Source organism: Rhinopithecus roxellana, chromosome 1 (genome assembly GCF_007565055.1).
Source record: "Rhinopithecus roxellana isolate Shanxi Qingling chromosome 1, ASM756505v1, whole genome shotgun sequence".
NCBI lineage: Eukaryota > Metazoa > Chordata > Mammalia > Primates > Cercopithecidae > Rhinopithecus > Rhinopithecus roxellana.
This window is the reverse complement of record NC_044549.1, coordinates 20,824,420-20,843,254: the sequence shown is the minus strand read 5'-3', so window position 1 is coordinate 20,843,254 and position 18,835 is coordinate 20,824,420. Positions and strand designations below refer to the sequence as shown.

Sequence of the window (18,835 nt, the reverse complement as noted above, 5' to 3'; positions counted from 1 at the left end):
CGTACATGTCCATCAGAGCTCTTGGGTGATCAGCAGCATTGGTCAATGAGCAATAGCATTTTGAAAGTGATTTTTTTTTCTGAGGAGGTCTCAACAGTGGGCTTTAAAGATTCAATAAACCATGCTGTAAACAGAGGTGCTGTCATGTAGGTCTTTTGTTTCATCTATACAGGACAGGCAGAATAGATTTGGGATAATTCTTAAAGGCACTAAAATTTTCAGAATGATAAGTGAATATTGGCTTCAACTTAAGCAGGTGGATCACCTGAGATCAGGGGTTTGAGACCAACCTGGCCAATATGGCAAAACCCCATCTCTACTAAAAATATAAAAATTAGTTGGGTGTGGTGGCAGGCACCTATAATTCCCGCTACTCAGGAGGCTGAGGGAAGAGAATCACTTGAACCCAGGAGGCAGAGGTTGCAGTGAGCCGAGATCATGCCACTGCACTCCAGCCTGGACAAAAGAGTGAGACTCCATCTCAAAAAAAAAAAAAAAAAAAAAAGTCATCAGCTGCATTAGACCTTAACAAGAGAACCTTTGTGTCCTTTGACACTTTGAAACTAGGTATTGATTTCTCCTCTCTACCTGTGAAAGTCCTAGACAGTGTCTTCTAATAGAAGGCTGTTTTATCTATGCTGAAAATTTGTTGTTTAGTGTAGCCACTTTCATCCATTATCTTAACTAGATCTTCTGGATAACTTGCTGCAGCTTCTACAGCACCACTTCCTGCTTCACCTTGCACTTTATGTTCTGAACATGGCTCCTTTTTCCCTTCCTTTCCCTTCCCTACCCTTCCCTTCCCTTCCCTTCCCTTCCCTTCCCTTCCCTTCCCTTCCCCCTTCCCTTCCCCCTTCCCCTCTCCCTTCCCTTCTCCCTTCCCTTCTCCCTTCCCTTCTCCCTTCCCTTCCCCCTTCCCTTCCCTTCTCCCTTCCCTTCCTTTCTCTCTCTCTCTCTCTCTCTGTTTCTCTTTCTTTCTCTCTCTCTTTCTCTCTTTCTCCTTCTTTCTTTCTTTCTTGCTTGCTTGCTTGTTTATTTTCTTCTTTCTTTCACAAGTGTCAGGCTGTGTTACCCAGGCTGGAGTGCAGTGGCACAATCTTGGTTCACTGCAACCTTCACCTCCTGGGCTTAAGCCATCCTACCTCAGCCTCTTGAGTAGTTGGAACTACAGGCATGTGCCAGCACATCCAGCTAATATTTTTTTTTTTTGTAGAGAATAAATCTCTCCATGTTGCTCAGACTGGTCTCAAACTCCTGAGCTCAAGCAATCCACCTGCCTCAGCTTCCCAAAGTGCTGGGGTTACAGGTGTGAGCCACCATGCCTGGTGGCTTCTTTCCTTAAACCTCATGAACCAACCTCTGCTAGCTTCCGGCTTTTCTTCTGCAGCTTCCTCACCTCTCTCAGCCTTCATAGAGTTGAAGAGAGTTGGGACCTTGCACTGGATTAGGTTTTGGCTTAAGGGAATGTCGTGGCTGGTTTGATCTTCTATCGAGACCACTAAAACTTTCTCCCTGTCAGCAGTAAGACTGTTACATTTTCTTATCAGTCATGTGTTCACCGGAGTAGCACTTTTAGTTTCCTTCAAGAACTTTTCCTTTGCATTCACAACTTGGTTAACTGGCACAAGAGGCCTAGTTTTCAGTGTATCTCTGTTTTCAATATGCCTTTCTCACTAAGTTTAATCATTTCTAGCTTTTGAGTTAAAGTGAGAATCATGTAACTCTCCTTTTTACTTGAACACTTAGAAGCCATTGTAGAGTTATTAATTGGCCTAACTTCATTATTGTTATGTCTCAGGGAACAGGGAGGCCTGAGAAGAGGGAGAGAGATGAGGGAATGGCCAAATGGGGGAGCAGATAGAACACACACAACGTTATTCAATAAGTTCAACTGTCACATGGGCATGGTTTGTGTTGCCCCAAAGCAACTACAATAGTCACATCAAAACTGGCTGATCACAGATCATCATAACAGATACAATAATCATGAAAAAGCTTGAAATATTGTGAGAATTACCAAAAGGTGACACAGAGACATGAAGGGAGCGCCTGCTGTTGGAAAAATGGCGCTGATAGACTTGCTCCATGCAGAATTGCCACAAACCTTCAATTTATAAAAAGCTCAATATCTGCTAATGTCAATAAAGTGGAATGCATTTAAACTAATTATCCCTGTATTTATCACTAATTAAAAACTATAAAAATACTACTATAACCACAATACGATTATCACACCAAATTAACAATAATTGCTAATAGCATCTAACTCCTAATCTATATAAATATCTCTCTTGGTCTGATGTCTCATAATCCTTTCTAAACACATAATACTATTGGCTTCAGGGTGCCCCCAATAGACGTCTTTTCCCTTACATTCTCTTTATTCCTATACTTCATCGGGACTGAGGGACCAGGATTTTTCAAACAATATACCAGCTTCTCTAGAGGCTTTGACTTGGGCTGCTGACAGAGAAATCTTTATTAAATCCTCAAGAGTGATATTATTCAAGAGACACACAAGGGAGATGAGTGATGAGAAGAGGAGGTGCTATTAGGAAAGTGGCCCCAGGATGTCAGATTTATCACAGAATCCTTTTCATGAGGCAGTTAATCTTTTCCATTTTAGTTTCAGGGAGGATATTTAACCCCATGGAATTAGGAGTTCTTTCCTACTTTTGCCAAGCTGCTAAAACCAATGAATATTCAAGTGAAACCTTATCCAAATTTGGGGCTCTGCTGACCACTGAGGACCCTTTGTCTTGAGTTATTGCTCCTGAAATCTTCACACAGCTGTCTCTGGAGAGAGAAATATAGGGGCCAAGTTTCTTGGATGAGCTGCAGTCAGTTTTCCAAGGATATGGTTGATCCCAGAAAATACACAGCTAATTTATAAGACACTAGGAAGAAGGCAGCTGCCTTGAGGATAGCATATTGAGGATTCCAGAGGTCAAAAACTGACCTTAGTCCATATGGGAAACTCTCACTAGTGTGAGCCAAAGAAGCCTGCATGAAGCTCTAGGCCATCTAAAAATTCCTGACGATGCAAAAGAGGTCAAAGATGAACATCTTGAAATACAGACTGTTTCTGTGTTGGCTGAGAGACTGATGGTATCTCATCTGGCTGGAAGGAAGTCAGGGAGTCAGGAACTCCTTCCTTCTACTGATACTAGTCCTGATCCTAGGATTTAACCATTATTTTCAGTTTAATACATACATATATATGAAGTAAATTCTTATGGAAGAAGAAGATTGTTTCCATGGTCTTTGAGTCCATAGAAGCCAATAAACCACGTTAAACACAGCCTCAGATTATCCATCTTCCTGCTTCTTAATGCCTCTGCAAGATCATGCATTATCTCATAGGATTGGTATGTGACAGATTCTATTTTGAGTCTTCCGATGATTCCTTCGTTTAGTCTTTCTGAGAACCAGAGTTCAGAGGAATCTGTGCAACTGGGAGTTGCCCCCAGTTCATAGATCTTCCAGTCCTAATTTCAAAGAGGTCAGTGTCTTTTAAAGGGCCATGTGGAGGCTCCCATGTGTTTAGGAGAATGAATTCCTTGTGCTAAAAAGTTATCTACAGAGCATCCTTGACAGAGTTCTGTTCGGTGATGTAGTGACATAAGATGTCTCTGGCTGAAGAACTTTTTGAGTGCTTAAATAATGGAACTATTTTAGTGAACCGAATAAACCCAAGTTAATAAAACTCTCCATTGATAGGGAGACGATTCATTCCCAGTGAAACTAGCAAGACAGGAACCTCACATAAACAAGCAGGCTGTCCTAACTTTTTAGAAGATGCTGCCGCTTTCAGCTGCAGCCATCATCATGCCATCTTCTTGACTGATATTTGGCTTGTTCAAATGGTTAGTGCACGTGTAATTACCCACTCAAAAAGGGTTTTTCATATCTGCCATTCCAAACTCCAGGCATGGCACATTGAACTTGAGTGTCTGTCGGGGGTTAAAGTACTAAATGGTTAAGCTCTACACATAAAAATGGTTAAAGTGGTAAGTACATAAATTTACCACTTTAACCATTTATTTTAAAGAAGTCATAAACAGCATTTATTACCTTGGTATATCATACTGGTCTTGTTGCCGTTCCTTCACATTTAAGTGGCTTTCCATCTTTCCTCCCTTCTCTCACAGTCCGGCTACACAGTGCATCCCTGAACTGTTAGGCCACAGCAGCAATATGCTTATTCCATCCACATCCCTAACATCATGCATTCACAAAATCAAAGTTCTGGTCCACAAACACTTCCCTATAGGAAGTTCAATGGTTATGAAAGAATCTGTAGTAAACCAGACCTCCCAGGATGGCGAGCAAAAGTAAGACGATGATGGAAAGCAACAGCTTGTTGGTTGTCACTTTTCTGGACATTGAACGGAGAATCTTTCGACTGTTGCTCAAGTTTTCACTTGTGTTTACCAGTCTACTCTTGGTGCATTCTAACTGGTCTTGTCGTTCCCCCAGCTCTTCTATGATTTCTGAGCCAAGCTGGTCAGTCTCCGTGGCAATCCGATGAGAATGTTGAATACTGTGGGTGGCCTAGTTCAGACTTTCAGTGCCTTGAGGAAGCATTGCCCTTTGAGACCGTAGCCGATTCATGTGCTCATTCTCTACAGCATGTATGACGTATTTCATGTCTCCTCGGCCTCCAGGTGTGGCTGTCAAAGGTGTGCTGCTCACCTCCCGATGGAGTTTGGCAAGGTCCTTCTGGTAGTTTTGAAGCTTAGACATCATGGGGTTAGGGAAAGACAGGGGTGCATAGCGTAGCTCCTCATCTATCTCTGCCAATGTTTCATTTGCTTCCCGTTGCTTTTCATCAAAATCCCTGATTAACTTCTTCTCTTGGGTCCCCGCCGTCCCCAGCAGCCGCTCGGGCACCCCTTGTAGGTCTTCGCGGAGGCCGTGGAAGATCTCCTACAGCTTCTTGAAATGCTCCGAGGAGGCGGCGGAGGTGGCCATGGAGCAGGCCGCACTCCAGCAGTGGCCACCGAGATCCGGGGCACTGGGCCGTCTCCTAGCCCGGGGGTCAGCCGCCAAGTCCTGTGACCGTCACGGCGACCACCGCACCACCGCAGCCCAGGACCACTTTCACCATTTTTACGTGTAGAGTTCAGTGGCATTAAGTATATTCACATGGTTGTAAAGCCATCACCATTGTCCACCTTCAAACTCTTTTCAGCTTGCAAAACTGAAACTTTACATCCTTTAAACAACTCTTCATTCTGCCCTTCGTCTTCCCGTGCTAATCTTCTCTGTCCCACTTTCTTTCTCTATGAATTTTAGGGTACTTCATATAAGTGGCATTGTATAGCATTTGTTTTTATGTGACTGGCTTATTTCACTTAGCAAAATGTTCTTAAGGTTCATCCGTGTTGTTGTAGCATGTGTCAGAATTTCCTTCCTTTTTAAGGCTGAATAATAGACCTTTGTATGTATATGCCCCATTTTGTTTATCCAGCCATCTCTCAGTGGATACTGGGGTTGTCTCTACCTTTTGGCTATTGTAAATAGTGCTGCTGTGAACATGAGCAGGTATATACCTAGGGATGAAATTGTTGAATAATATGGTAGTTCCATTTTCAAGTTTTGGAGGAGCTGCTATAGTGTTCTCCCTAGTGGCGGCACCATTTTACGTTCCTACCAGCAATGCACAAGGGTTCCAGTTACTCCACATCTTTGCCAAAAGTTGTTATTTTTGTTTTTTTTAAATAACAGTCATCCTAATTGATGTGAAATTGCATCTAATAGTGATTTTGATGTGCATTTCTCTAATCATTAGATGCTGACTATCTTTTCACGTGTTTATTGGCCATTGTGTACTTCTTTGGAGATTTTTTTCAAGTCCTTTTGTTCATTTTCAACTGGGTGTTTTGTTTTTTGTTGTTGAGTTGTAGGAATTTTAAAAAATATATACTGGCTATTAATGTTTTATGAGATACACGATTTGTGCATATTTTCTCCCGTTCTGTGAGTTGCGTTTTTACTCAGTTGATAGTGTCTTTTTTTCCCTACACTATTGGTCATATTTCAGAGGCAGAGTATTTATCTGAGTAGAAGTAGTCATGATATAGACCTGAACTTCACCATTAATAGGCAGCTGGATTTTTTAAAATTGTTGCTATTTTGCTATTTTATTTTCAAGGTCTCTTTCAGTCATGCAGGAGTCAGTTGAAGTATTGCTATAGCGACTGCTTTTATGATGAAGAATTGTCAATTTACCTTGGAAAAAGCCTATGATATCTGTAAAATATCATGCCAGAGGCTGAGTTGTTTTAGTAATAATTCTGCTTTTGTAATGTGATTTTATTTAAAGAAAATCTAACTTCATATTTGTTTGTCATTATAGGATTAAATGTGGGCTTGACTAGCAACTGAAAGTGTATGAGGCAATGGGATATGAAATGGATATCTCTAGTGCAATTTATTTATTTATTTATTTTAATTTAATTTAATTTTTTTTTTTTGAGACGGAGTCTCGCTCTGTTGCCCAGGCTGGAGTACAGTGGCCGGATCTCCGCTCACTGCAAGCTCCGCCTCCCGGGTTCACGCCATTCTCCTGCCTCAGCCTCCCGAGTAGCTGGGACTACAGGCGCCCGCCACCTCGCCCGGCTAGTTTTTTGTATTTTTTTTTTTAGTAGAGACGGGGTTTCACTGTGTTAGCCAGGATGGTCTCGATCTCCTGACCTCGTGGTCCGCCCGTCTCGGCCTCCCAAAGTGCTGGGATTACAGGCTTGAGCCACCGCGCCCGGCCCCTAGTGCAATTTATAGGCAAATGGTTTACAAAAGGTCATGGAAAAGTATCCAGGTAAGTAATAATTGCTAGTATGTGTTGAGCCCTTTCTAGATGTCATTTACTCTGACACTAAGTGCTTCGGGTGCATTTCTCACCTTTCTAGCAATTCTGTGAGACAGTTATCATAGTTCCCCTTCATCCATGGTTTTCAATTTCCATGGTTCCTGTTACCTAAGGTCAACTGTGGTCTGAAAATATTAATAGAAAATTCCAGAAATAATTCGTAAGTTTTAAATGCAGGCCATTTTAAGTAGCGTAACAAAATCTTGGGTCATCCTGCTCCATCCCGCTGGGGATGTGAACCATCCCTTTGTCCAGCATCTCCACACCGTCTGTGCTACCCACCCATTAGTGACAGTGACTTGGAGCCCTCTAGGTTATCAGATTGACTGTCGCAGTATCAACAGTGCTTGTGTTCAAGTAACCCTTATTTTACTTAATAATCACCTCAAAGTCCAAGAGTAGTGAGGCTGGCAATTCAAATATGCCAAAGAGAAGCTGTAAAGTGTTTGCTTTAAATGAAAAGCTGAACGTTCTCAACTAAATAAGGAAATGAAAAAAAATAGTATGCGGAGGTTGCTAAAATCCACAGTAAGAATTTTATCCATTTTTGTCAAGAGAAAAGAGAGAGAAATGTGTGCTAGTTTTGCTGTTGCACCTCACACTGCAAAAGTTATGGCCACAGTATGTGATAAGTGCTTACCTAAGATGGAAAAGGCATTAAATTTGTGAGTGGAAGACATGAACTGAAACATGCTCCAAATGATAGCAATTGGATCCAGTACTATCTATGGTCTCAGGCATCCACTGGGGGTTTTGGAACATGTGCCATGCAGATAAGGAGGACTATTGTACTGTGCTGTTGTTACCTTTTAAAACTGTGGTTTAGTGAGAAATAACTTCTTCAAGGTCACATAGTTTGTATAATAAATGGCAGGGCTGGGATTTGAACTTGGGCAGTCTGTGCTGAGAACCTATGGACTTAATAACTGTGCTTTCCTACCTCATCCTGATTCCCCAAGGCAGGAGTATTTTTTTTTCTTTTCTTTCTTTTCTTTTCTTTTCCTTTTCTTTTTTCTTTTTCTCTTCTTTCTTTCTTTTTTTTTTTTTTTTGAGACCGCCACCTCCTGGATTTAAGCAATTCCCCTGCCTCAGCCTTCCGAGTAGCTGGGATTACTGGTGCATGCCATCATTGCCAGCTAATTTTTTTTATTTTTAGTAGAGACAGAATTTTGCTATGTTGCCCAGGCTGGTCTTGAACTCTTGGCCTCAAGTGATCCGCCTGCCTTGGCCTTCCAAAGTGCTGGGATTACAGGTGTAAGCCACCGCATCTGGCTGGGAATATTTTTCAAAATTTAAATTGCCAAGGTTTAGCACTTGGCTCAACTTGACATTAACTGAATTTTGTCTGAAAATGCAGAGAGTTGATTCTGACAAATGGATACATTTGTATTATGTCATACAGAAGTCCAGAATTTACCTCGAGAACTCTTTGCTATTGACCCAATCACCATTTCACAAGTATTGAAGGATGAGGGTCTCTACAAATGCAGGAAGTACATGTAAAATATTTTGTATCCTCTGGATATTTTATCTTGTCTCAGTAGCTGAAAAGTACTTAAAGTTACAGTTTCTTTTATTTCTGTAGGAAGAATTTGTTTGACTGAATCATATAGAAATTTGGAATTCAAATCTGCTTTCAAGAAGAATGTAAATTCTTAAAAGCAAAAATCAGATTGTAGGGATTATTGAAAATTTAAGTAGCATAATCAATGTAATATTATTTTGTCCTCTAAGAAATACTGCACATTTTATCTATTCATTGTTTGGGAAATCATTAATGGTTTTGTTTGTTTGAGAGTTGCAGGTGATCATTATTTTGAAATTCTAGCATTTTGGGTTATAATGAAGGAAGCGCTTTTATAGCTGTTGCCCACAAGAAAATGACACCATCTTTCATGCTCACCACAGGGAGTCAGGCTCAGTGTACATCTTGTTTTGTTGAACCTGTACAATGGATGGAATGCACTTTTGTTGGGAGTGACGATAGTATCTTTTGATGCACAAGATTTGTAAATTATAATGATATCCAGTTAGTCTATTTTTTCTTTTTTTGCTTCTGCCTTTAGTGTTATATCCAAGAAATAATTGCCAAATCCAATGTAGTGAAGCTTTTACCAGAGTTTTCTAAGAGTTTCATCCTTTCACATCTGATGTTTAGGTACATTGTGAGATAATTTCTGTATTTGGTATAAGGTAAGGATCCAACTACTTCTTTTTTTTTTTTTTTGCATCTGGAGATCCAGTTTTCATGATGTTCATGATGTCATTTGTTGAAAGACTGTTCTTTCACCACTGAATGGTTTTGGTCCTTGTCGCAAATTATTTGATCATATATGCCAGATTTTATTTATGGGTTCTGTATTCTATTCAATTGGTGTATATGTCTAGCTTTATGCCAGTACCACACTGTTCTAATTACTATAGCTTTGTTGTAAGTTTTGAAATCAGGAATATGAGATTTCCAACTTTGTTCTTCTTTTTTTAGATTATTTTTGTGATTTGGGATAGATTATGAATTTTGGGATAGATTTTTCCATTTCTACAAAAATTAAAAAGCCATTGAGATGCTGATAGGCATTGCATTGAATCTGTAGATTGCTTTGGGTAGTATTAACATCTTAACAATATTAAGCCTTTCAATCCATAACATGGAATTTCTTTCCATTTATTGATGTCTTCTTTGGTTTCTTTTAGCAGCATTTTATAGTTTTCAATGTAAAAGTCTTTCCCCTCTTTGGTTAACTTTACTCCAAATTATTATTTATATATATATGTGTGTGTGTGTATATTAAATATGTGTCTATATTATATATATGTGTGTGTGAGTGTGTGTGTATGTGTGTGTGTGTATATATATATATTTTGGTGGGGGGAAGGGATAGGATCTTGCTGTATTGCCCAGGCTGGAGTGCAGTGGCAGGATCATCGCTCACTGCAGATTCAACCTCCTGGGCTCAAGTGATCCTCTCACTTCAGTCTCCTGAGTAGGTAGAACCACAGGAGTGTGCCACCACCAGCATGCCCAGCTCATTTTTTTTTCCTTTTTTGTTGAGACAGAGTCTTGCTCTGTTGCCCAGGCTGGAGTGCAGTGGCACAATCTCAGCTCACTGCAACCTCCACCTCCCAGGCTCAAGCGATTCTTGTGCCTCAGCCTCCTGAGTAGCTGGGACTACAGGCATGCACCACCACACCTGGCTAATTTTTGTATTTTTAGTAGAGATGGAGTTTCACCATGTTGGCCAGGCTGGTCTCAAACTCCCGACCTCAAAGGATCCACCCACCTCAGCCTCCCAAAGTGCTGAGATTACAAGTGTCAGCCACTGTGCCCAGCCCCCCAGCTAATTTTTAAAATTTTTGTAGAGACAGGGTATCTCTATGTTGCCCAGGCTGATCTTGAACTCCCAGGCTTCAACTCCCAAAGGACTGGAATTATAGGTGTGGGTCACCACACCTGGGACCCCAATTGTTTTTTATGCTTATAAGTTGAATTGTTATCTGAATATTCTTTTTGGATTGTTCATCCTTAGTGTAGAGAAACACAGCTGATTTCTGTGTATTGATTTTGTATTTTGCAACTTTGCTGAATTTATTAAACAGTTTTTTCAGTGAGTTCTTTAGGCTTTTCTACATATAAGATCTTGTCACCTGTGAACAGAGAGAGTTTTACCTCTTTTCCAATTCAGATATTTTTCTTTTTCTTGCCTAATTGCTCTGGCTAGGACTTCTAGTACTATGTGGATTAGAAGTGGTGAAAGTGGATATCCTTTTCTTGTGCCTGATCATAGAGGAAACACTTTCAGTCTTTCACTGTGGAGTATGATGTTAGCTGTGGGTTTTTCATATATGGTCTTTATTGTGTGGAGATAGTTTTCCTCTATTTCTAATTTGTTGTTGTGTTGTTGTTGTTTTTAATCATGAAAGAGGCTGAATTTTGTCAAATGCTTTTTCTGCATCAGTTGAGATGATCACAAACCCTGAGCTTTTATAACCAGGAAATGGCTCTAATTCCCAACCCAAAAAGTTATCAGAGGAGGCCCCAGCAATTTAAAAGTTACAGTTTTGTTTCATGAAACCCTATTCTCTTCCATGCCTATTGGTGAATCCAAACACTTGTCAATTGCAGCAATTGATATTGCTAGATATTTTCCTTCGCTGACCTGTCAACTGTATTCTTAAGCCCAGCAGTAACTAACTATACTATTCCCTTCTTTCTTGCTAACAATTGAAGGAAAAAAAAAAAAATCAATTTGAACTAATTAACAAATGGCTAGGAGCCAGGTTTTATGGAATGAATTTAGTTTTATTTTTAAAAATCTTACAATAGATTGACTTCTTTTTGGTATACAGTTCAAGGAATAAACATGCATAGATTCACGTAACTGCTGCACAATCAGGATACAGTTCTGTTACTCCCAAAAAACTCCTGCCTGCCTTCTCTTTCTTGTCACATCCTCCTCCTACCTTGAGCCTCTGGCAACCACTAATCTTCTTCTTCTGTCTTTTTGAAAATGTCATATAGTGTGTAATATGTCTGTGACTAAAAGCTTAAATATGACTGATTTTGCTAAGAACCATTTTGAGCAACACCCTTCTTATTCTGCAGAACTGTCCCGAACTGTGAACCTGATATCATAATCATCATGGTAGGAGGTCATAATCAAAGGTTCATATGTTAAACTGGCCTCACAGTACAAGCCTCTAAACTTCTATCTGTCTCTAACTTCTCAGTGGAGAAGGGTGTTGGCCGCAACTTAAGGCTAGTGGTTGATGATTGGGATTAAGCTTTTAGCACCTATGCCACAAGAAATAATAGGAAATAAGGTTACCATCTGTGGTACATGGTCATTTCATGACCATCATGTGTTATCTATACATGAAGGACAGTGAGGATGAAATGTAGTAAGCTAAAAACTAAAGGACTGTACAGATAGTATTTCAGAGAAATTATAAAGCAACTGTCTTTTGCTTCTAATGTGGTGGTCAATGAATTAATTTTCTTGGTTTGTTGGATGAAACAAATTTAGTAAAATGGAAATAGTCATATTGTGTTGATTAGAATGCTTTTGACTGCAAGCAGAATATCCAGCTAAAAGTGACTGAAATAATGAGGAGATTTATTATCTCACACAAAAAGACATCCAGAAGTAGGTGGTTCTAGGGCTGAGTCAGTGGTCTCAAGAATGTCATGAAGAATGAAGCTTTTTTGTTGTTGTTGAAACAGAGTCTCGCTCTGTCGCCCAGGCTGGAGTGCAGTGGCTCCATCTGGGCTCACTTCAAGCTCCGCCTCCCGGGTTCCCGCCATTCTCCTGCCTCAGCCTCCGAGTAGCTGAGACTATAGGCGCCGCCACCACGCCTGGCTAATTTTTTGTATTTTTAGTAGAGATGGGGTTTAACTGTGTTAGCCAGGATGGTCTCGATCTCCTGACCTCATGATCCACCTGCCTCAGCCTCCCAAAGTGCTGGGATTACAGGCGTGAGCCACCGCGCCCGGCAGGAATGAAGCTTTTTTTCATCCTCCATTCCACTGTCCTCACATGAAAACTTTTGGTGTCTTACTTGCAAGATGGCTGCTTCAGCTCCAAGTACTGGGTCCTTAGACAATTGCATTGCTATGTAGGGAGCCGGGAGCAGCTCAGGTGACAAGAGAGCTCTTCTCATGTGTGCTTGTTTTTTGTTTTTTTGTTTTTTTTTGTCTTGAAGGAAAACTGTTTTCCAAATCCCCCCAACAGACTTAGTGTTATGTCCCATAGTCAGAACTGGGTCCCTTGGTCATTCGTTAACATGAAGGCAAAGTGGCTCTCTAGCAGTTGTTATCATGTGACATGAGCTGGGACAGGAGGGATGGAACGTGAGGAAAGTGACTCCTGGAGAGGCAACAGATTTGCCTCACTCCGTTGTGAGGATTAAATGCAGTAATGTGGGTAAAGCACCTCTAATTGGGCTGGCACATAAAGGGCTCAATCCTCATTAATTCTTTTTATTTCATGTTTCCCTTCTCCCCTTCAGTTTTCTTACCTCATTTTTCACCTTTAAGAGAAATATGGAAATCCAGAAGTTTTGCTGACCTTCCCTAGATAAAGGCCCTGCTTGTCTCTCCCACCCTCGTCTACTTCTTGGAGTTCTGCAGCTTGAGTTTCCACAAACCAGTTGGGATCTCCTGGACCTCTCAAAAGTCCCTCACCTTAGACTGAGGAATACATTTTTATGGCTGGTCCATAGATGTCAATTATAGACATAAAATTGAGAAATCCTTATAAAGAAAAAAGAAAAAAACCCATCAGAGTATGTTATTATTACAATGTTAGCCTCCACTAGAAAATCATCTATTTCAGTGGAGTGAAGCTCTTTCCATTCAAAAAGAGCAAAAGGCGCCCCTGTCTGTGCCTGTCTGTACTGATTGCTGGCTCTGAGCACCATAAGATGTTTCTTGCCATTAGAGCAATGATTTCAATTTTTCCATTCCAACTATGGTGAAAATGAATAAGAAAATGGAGTCCTGCCTCTGGAAGCAGGATACAGGTTCCACACTAATCAAAAAAGGAAGATTCATTATTAGACAATATTTCACTCCCCAGACTTTGAAAGTTCCTACATTTGTCAGAGTAGCTCTGAATCACTTCACAGCCACCGCAGGATTAGAATGGGGGTATTGTACAAGCCTGACCCTTTGCAGTTAAGTTTAAGCTTTTTTCCCCTTCTAAATGAGCTGCTCTTGCTACTCTCTGAGTCACTGCAATCCAAATCTCATAATTTCATCTCCTTCTCTTCTAATCATTTTACCAGATAGCAACTTTAAAGGGGCGCAGGCATGCAGATTTTTTTAAAGGGGCCATAACACCCTAAAATACATTTAACTAAGAAGTGCCAATGAAATATCGACACTGTCACCAGGTAATGGAGAATGAAGTTTTCAGGAACTTGCTTAGTAGTGATAAATACTTCAAAGGGCCACATTTCTATTTGCCAAACCAAAGCAGATTTAGCAATGGAATCATGAGACAGTCCTAATGAAGGTGACCCTGGGCTGAGTGCCTGAGTGACTCTCGGGCTCTAAGAAACCCCCTTCTCAGACATGGGCTTCCCTGTCTCTAACCCAGTGGAAAAGCCAGCAGAAATCTGCTGTGCAGTCCTTTCACTTACGAACATCCAGAGACAACAATGTTGACAGCCACAGGCCACAGCACTGTGCAATTCTGTTGGACACATTGCAAAGGAAAACCACCAGCAGCTGTCTGAAGCTGGTTTCTCTTATTAAAATTTGGTTAATAAAGCCTGTACCATGAAACACGCCAGATAAAAAACCAGCCTTCCTCAAGAAGGGCTTATTGCAGGCTGGGAAAGATACTGTTTTGTCCAAGTCAGTAGGTTTCTATCCACCTGAACACCTCTGCATGGACTTAGGTGCTCGGGATAATACAGAGGGAGTTGGAAGCCTGGTGCTGCCCTGTGAGAGCATTCCCTTTTCTGTCTTTGGGAATGGGAGCAGACTGACATACGGGAAACTGAGAGAAACCTGTGTGAGGAGGGTATGGAATCATGCACAACTGTGTGGGCTGAGTGCAAGTGGATTCAAAAGGACACAAAGTTTGGTGTGAGATGATGAGTACCTTCCAAACAGGGGCCCAGTTGGCTCATTTTGGTATCCTCAACATAGTGCACTTGTCACACAAGGTAGGGATTTGGTAAGTACAATTCAAGTAAAGGTCAAGTCTACACTTTCATTCACCTGTAATTTCATCCTGCCCCATTTTATACCTTACTGCCTTTGCCCTTGCACTTAAAATATACACCGAAATAAAAGCACCTCAAAACCCCAATGAGTTTCTAACCAGTCACACGCTGACACACACACTTACACATTCAGAATCTCTCATTGATTCTCGTTGTTCTTTCTCAATCTCACACTCACTTTGTATCTCTCCATCTCCAGCATTGTTGCCAGGAGTTGGAGAAAGGGTAGAATAGCACTTACTTTTTTGATTTTTCCAAATTTTCACCAACCAGTTCACAAAAGCACAAGGATGAAGAATTAGAAAAGTGGAGGGAGGACCTGGTGCAGTGGCTCACACCTGTAATTCTAACACTTTGGGAAGTTGAGGCAGAAAGATCGCTTGAGCCCAGGAGTTAAGACCAGCCTAAGCAACGTAGAAAGACCCCATCTCTACCAAAAAAAAGAAAAAAAGAAAAAATTAGTTGGGTGTGGTGGTGGATGCCTGTAGTCCCAGCTACTCAGGAGGCTGAGGTGGGAGGATTGTTTGAGCCTGGGAGGTCAAAGCTGCAGTGAGTGATGAACCCACCACTGCATTCCAACCTGGGTGACACAGTGAGACCCTGTCTCAGAAAAAAAAAAAAAAAAAAAAAAAGGAAGGAGACAAGAGCAAGACGATGGGAGAGGGGAAGAGAAGAGAAAGAATAGGCGAGAAAGAAAACCAGAGAAGTTAAGTTTCCCATTGTAGGTAGGGCGTGAACTGTGAATGACAATGCTTTTCCTCTGTCAGGGTTAAGGAGGATGGCTCCCAGATTGTACAGCAGAGTGAGAGTCCTGCAAAGATAAACTGCTTTGGATGCACTGATTTGTGGAGAAGGAGAAAATAGGAGTGGAACAATCTACATTCTGTCATAAATTCTGGCCATGCATTTTTCTTGAAGAGTTTAGCTTCTCATGGATATGACTTGTGTTTTTGTATAGCTCCTTTTCATTAAGCTAATTCTAGCATAAAGTTAAATGACAAATTCTTTGTTGGGAAAATGTTGGACCACTTCGTGGATGCAGATGCCTTCTTGGCAGCTGTGATGGCTAATTTTTTATGTCAACTTGGCTGGGCCATGGGGCACCCCAATACTTGGCCAAACATTATTCTGGATGTTTCTGTGAAGGTATTTTTGGATAAGATTTGCACTTAAATCAGTGGACTTCGGGTATAGCAGATGGCCCTCCGTAATGTGGGTGGGCCTCATCCAATCTGCTGAAAGCCTAAATAAAACAAAAGACTGACCTCAGAGCAAGAGGGAACTCCCCAGCAGACTGCCTGTAGACTTCATCTACACTGGCTCTTCCTGCTTGTCCAGCAGACTGCCTTGGATTTGAACTGCAAGTCTTTCCTGAGAGGCCTTTCCCATCAGATTTTGGACTTGCCAGTCTCCACAATATCTTAAAATCTATCTATCTGTCTATCTATCTATCTATCTATCTATCTATCTATCTATCTATCTATCTATCCATCATCTATCATCTGTCTATCTATCATCTATCCTGTCCATACACCTGTCTGCACTTTATTGATTGTGCTTCTCTGTAGAACTCTGACTAATCCAGCATCCCCTAAGCTGACAAGCAAGGCTGAGAGGTAACAAATGTGCTCTTGCCTTTCCTAACCAGTACCATAACTGAGGAGTGTGGACTAAGAGGCCATGAGCCCAGGATCGTAAGTCATTGGGCCTAGGTGATGTGTGAGCCTTGTCCCTTCCTAGTGCTCTGCCCTGGATAGATTACCTAAGCTCCAGAAACAATTACTCAGATGACTAAAGCATTGCCAGTCTCTGTTGTGTTCATTTTCTATTGCCATTGTAACAAATTACCATGCACTCCATGCTTGAAACAAGGTAAATTTATTCTCTTATATTTCTGCAGATCAGATCAGAGTGTCAGCAGGGCATCTGAAGGCTTCAGCGAACAATCTGTTTCTTGCTTTTTTCAGCTTCCGGAGGCCACTTACATTCTTTGGATCATGGCCGCTTCCTCACATCACTCTAACCTCCTGCTTCTGTTGCTGGGTCTCCTGCTACTCCTTTTATCTCCTGCCTCCCTCTTATAAGGCCCTTGTGATTGCAGTGGGCCCACCCCAGTCACCCAGGATCCTCGCCTCCTGTCAGTGTCCTTAATCATATCTGCAAAGTCTCTTTGGACATTTAATACAACATTTACACATTCCGGGGATTAGGACGTGGACATAATTGGTGGTGGGCAGGGGTGATTATTCTACCTACCACACCTGGTCAGAGGTAATTGGTTACAGATGGAAGGTGAGATAGGGGAAGGGTTCTAAGATTTCATAGTTGGTACCTAAAATTATTTTATATTTTAGAAAAGTACTCGATTATGTGACAAATGCAGAAATTTGCAACAAAGAAATGCCTTCTTGGCTCCTAAAGAGGTGGAGCTATATTTTTATTTAACAATGACAATTCTGCTCCTAGAATCATCAGAGTAAAGCTTCCCCCGTCTCTAAAAAATTAACATAAAAATGTCTTAAAAAGTATAATATTGTGGCCAGCTAGGTACACAAATCTGTGGGATTTCATGTCCTGACAGATTCACTAAGCATTCCATCCAGTCTCCCGTAAGGGACCTTTGGCAGGAATTAAAGCCTTTTCAGAGAGACCCTGAGAACCTTCCTCAAAACATTAATTCAAGTATCATAAATCTACACCATCATTTGTATTCTAGAACATGTCATCCCAACATAAGTTCTAGAATTGTTGTGCCTGCAACATGCTGAGTACAGTTTTTGAGAATCAATCACTGTCAATGCTTCCCTCTTGGCCAAATGGATAACTTTAGGGAAGTTTCTGGCCCTTCTTTTTGGTGCATGGCTGTATTTTGAGTCCTAAGTATATTGTCATAACCTTTGCTTGGTCTGTTCTTAGTGGAAAAAATAAGATTTAACTCTATAGAAAAGGGAGACCATTAAAAAAATCAGTTTTCAAAAATCATCCTGATGTTCAATTTAGTTCAACAATTGTTGGGGTGGCTATAATAATTTCAGGCTGGGTGTGGTGGCTCACACCTATAATCCCAGCACTTTGGAAGGTGGGTGGATCACTTGAGGTCAGGAGTTTGAGACCAGCCTGGCCAACATGGTGAAACCCTGACTCTACTAAAATTATAAAAATTAGGCTGGTCATGGTGGCTCAAGCCTGTAATCCCAGCACTTTGGGAGGGTGATGCGGGTGGATCACCTGAGGTCAGGAGTTGGAGACCAGCCTAGCCAACATGGTGAAAATGACAAAAATTAGCCAGGCGTGGTGGCATGCACTGTCCGGAGCCGTGAGGCCCGGAAATTGCTGCGGCCTCTGTTGCTTAAGCTCCGCATTGTGGAGACAAGATGGCGCACTTCCTGGTTCTTCATCATCAACTTTTCCCGTGCGCGCGAACTTTTCCCACGCCCGTAGATAACTTCCCGCGCCCGGGAAAGACTAAGTCTACCGAGCATGTGCCTGGTGATGTCTCTCATTATTCTCCTCCCCGCCTGCTCTGAGCCCTTCCTCTTCCCTGCCAGCCTATATAAGGCATTGCACCGCCGCCATTAAAGGAGACTTGATCAGGATACTGTCTTGTCTCCATTTCTTGTGTCTCTTGTCTCTCTAAATTCCCACCCCCTCCTCCAAGGTCTGTGTTAACGATCCCGCTGGACGAGACAATGCACCTGTAATCTCAGTTACTCGGGAGGCTGAGGCAGGAGAACTGCTTAAACCTGGGAGGTAGAGGTTACAGTGAGCTGAGATCACGCCACTGCACTCCAGCATGGGTGACAGAGCAAGACTCTGTCTCAAATAAGCAAACAAACAAATAAATAAATAAATAAAATAACAAAAATTAGCCGGGTATGGTGGCACACGCCTATAATCCTAGCTAATCAGGAGGCTGAGGCAGGAGGATCACGAGCCTCTTGAGCCTGGGAGGCAGAAGTTGCAGTGAGCCAAGATTGTGCCAGTGTACTCCAGCCTGGGTGACAGGGTTAGACTCCATCTCAAAAAAAAAAAAAAAAAAAAAAAAATGAAAATTTCAGATAGCCAGTGAAGACTCATAGTTTGAGCCTGATCTGATGGTTAGGACTCACCTAAACGTGGACACCCCAGGTTGCTTGCTCTTTTCTGGTGATGGCACTCTCTTACGGAGTTCACCTGCCTTTAGGCTCAAGGACTTCAAATAAATACTGGAGAACTGGTCTAGAGCTCAAGAGT

At 41.6% G+C, this 18,835-nt stretch overlaps 1 long non-coding RNA gene and 1 pseudogene across 1 annotated transcript in view; one reads left to right on the top strand and one right to left on the bottom strand.

Annotated features, from left to right (window-relative positions):
- Positions 1 to 18,835, top strand: part of LOC115900285 — a 148,202-nt gene that overhangs the window by 32,337 nt on the left and 97,030 nt on the right. The window lies entirely within an intron of this gene.
- LOC104666704 lies at positions 4,279 to 4,974 on the bottom strand (annotated as a pseudogene).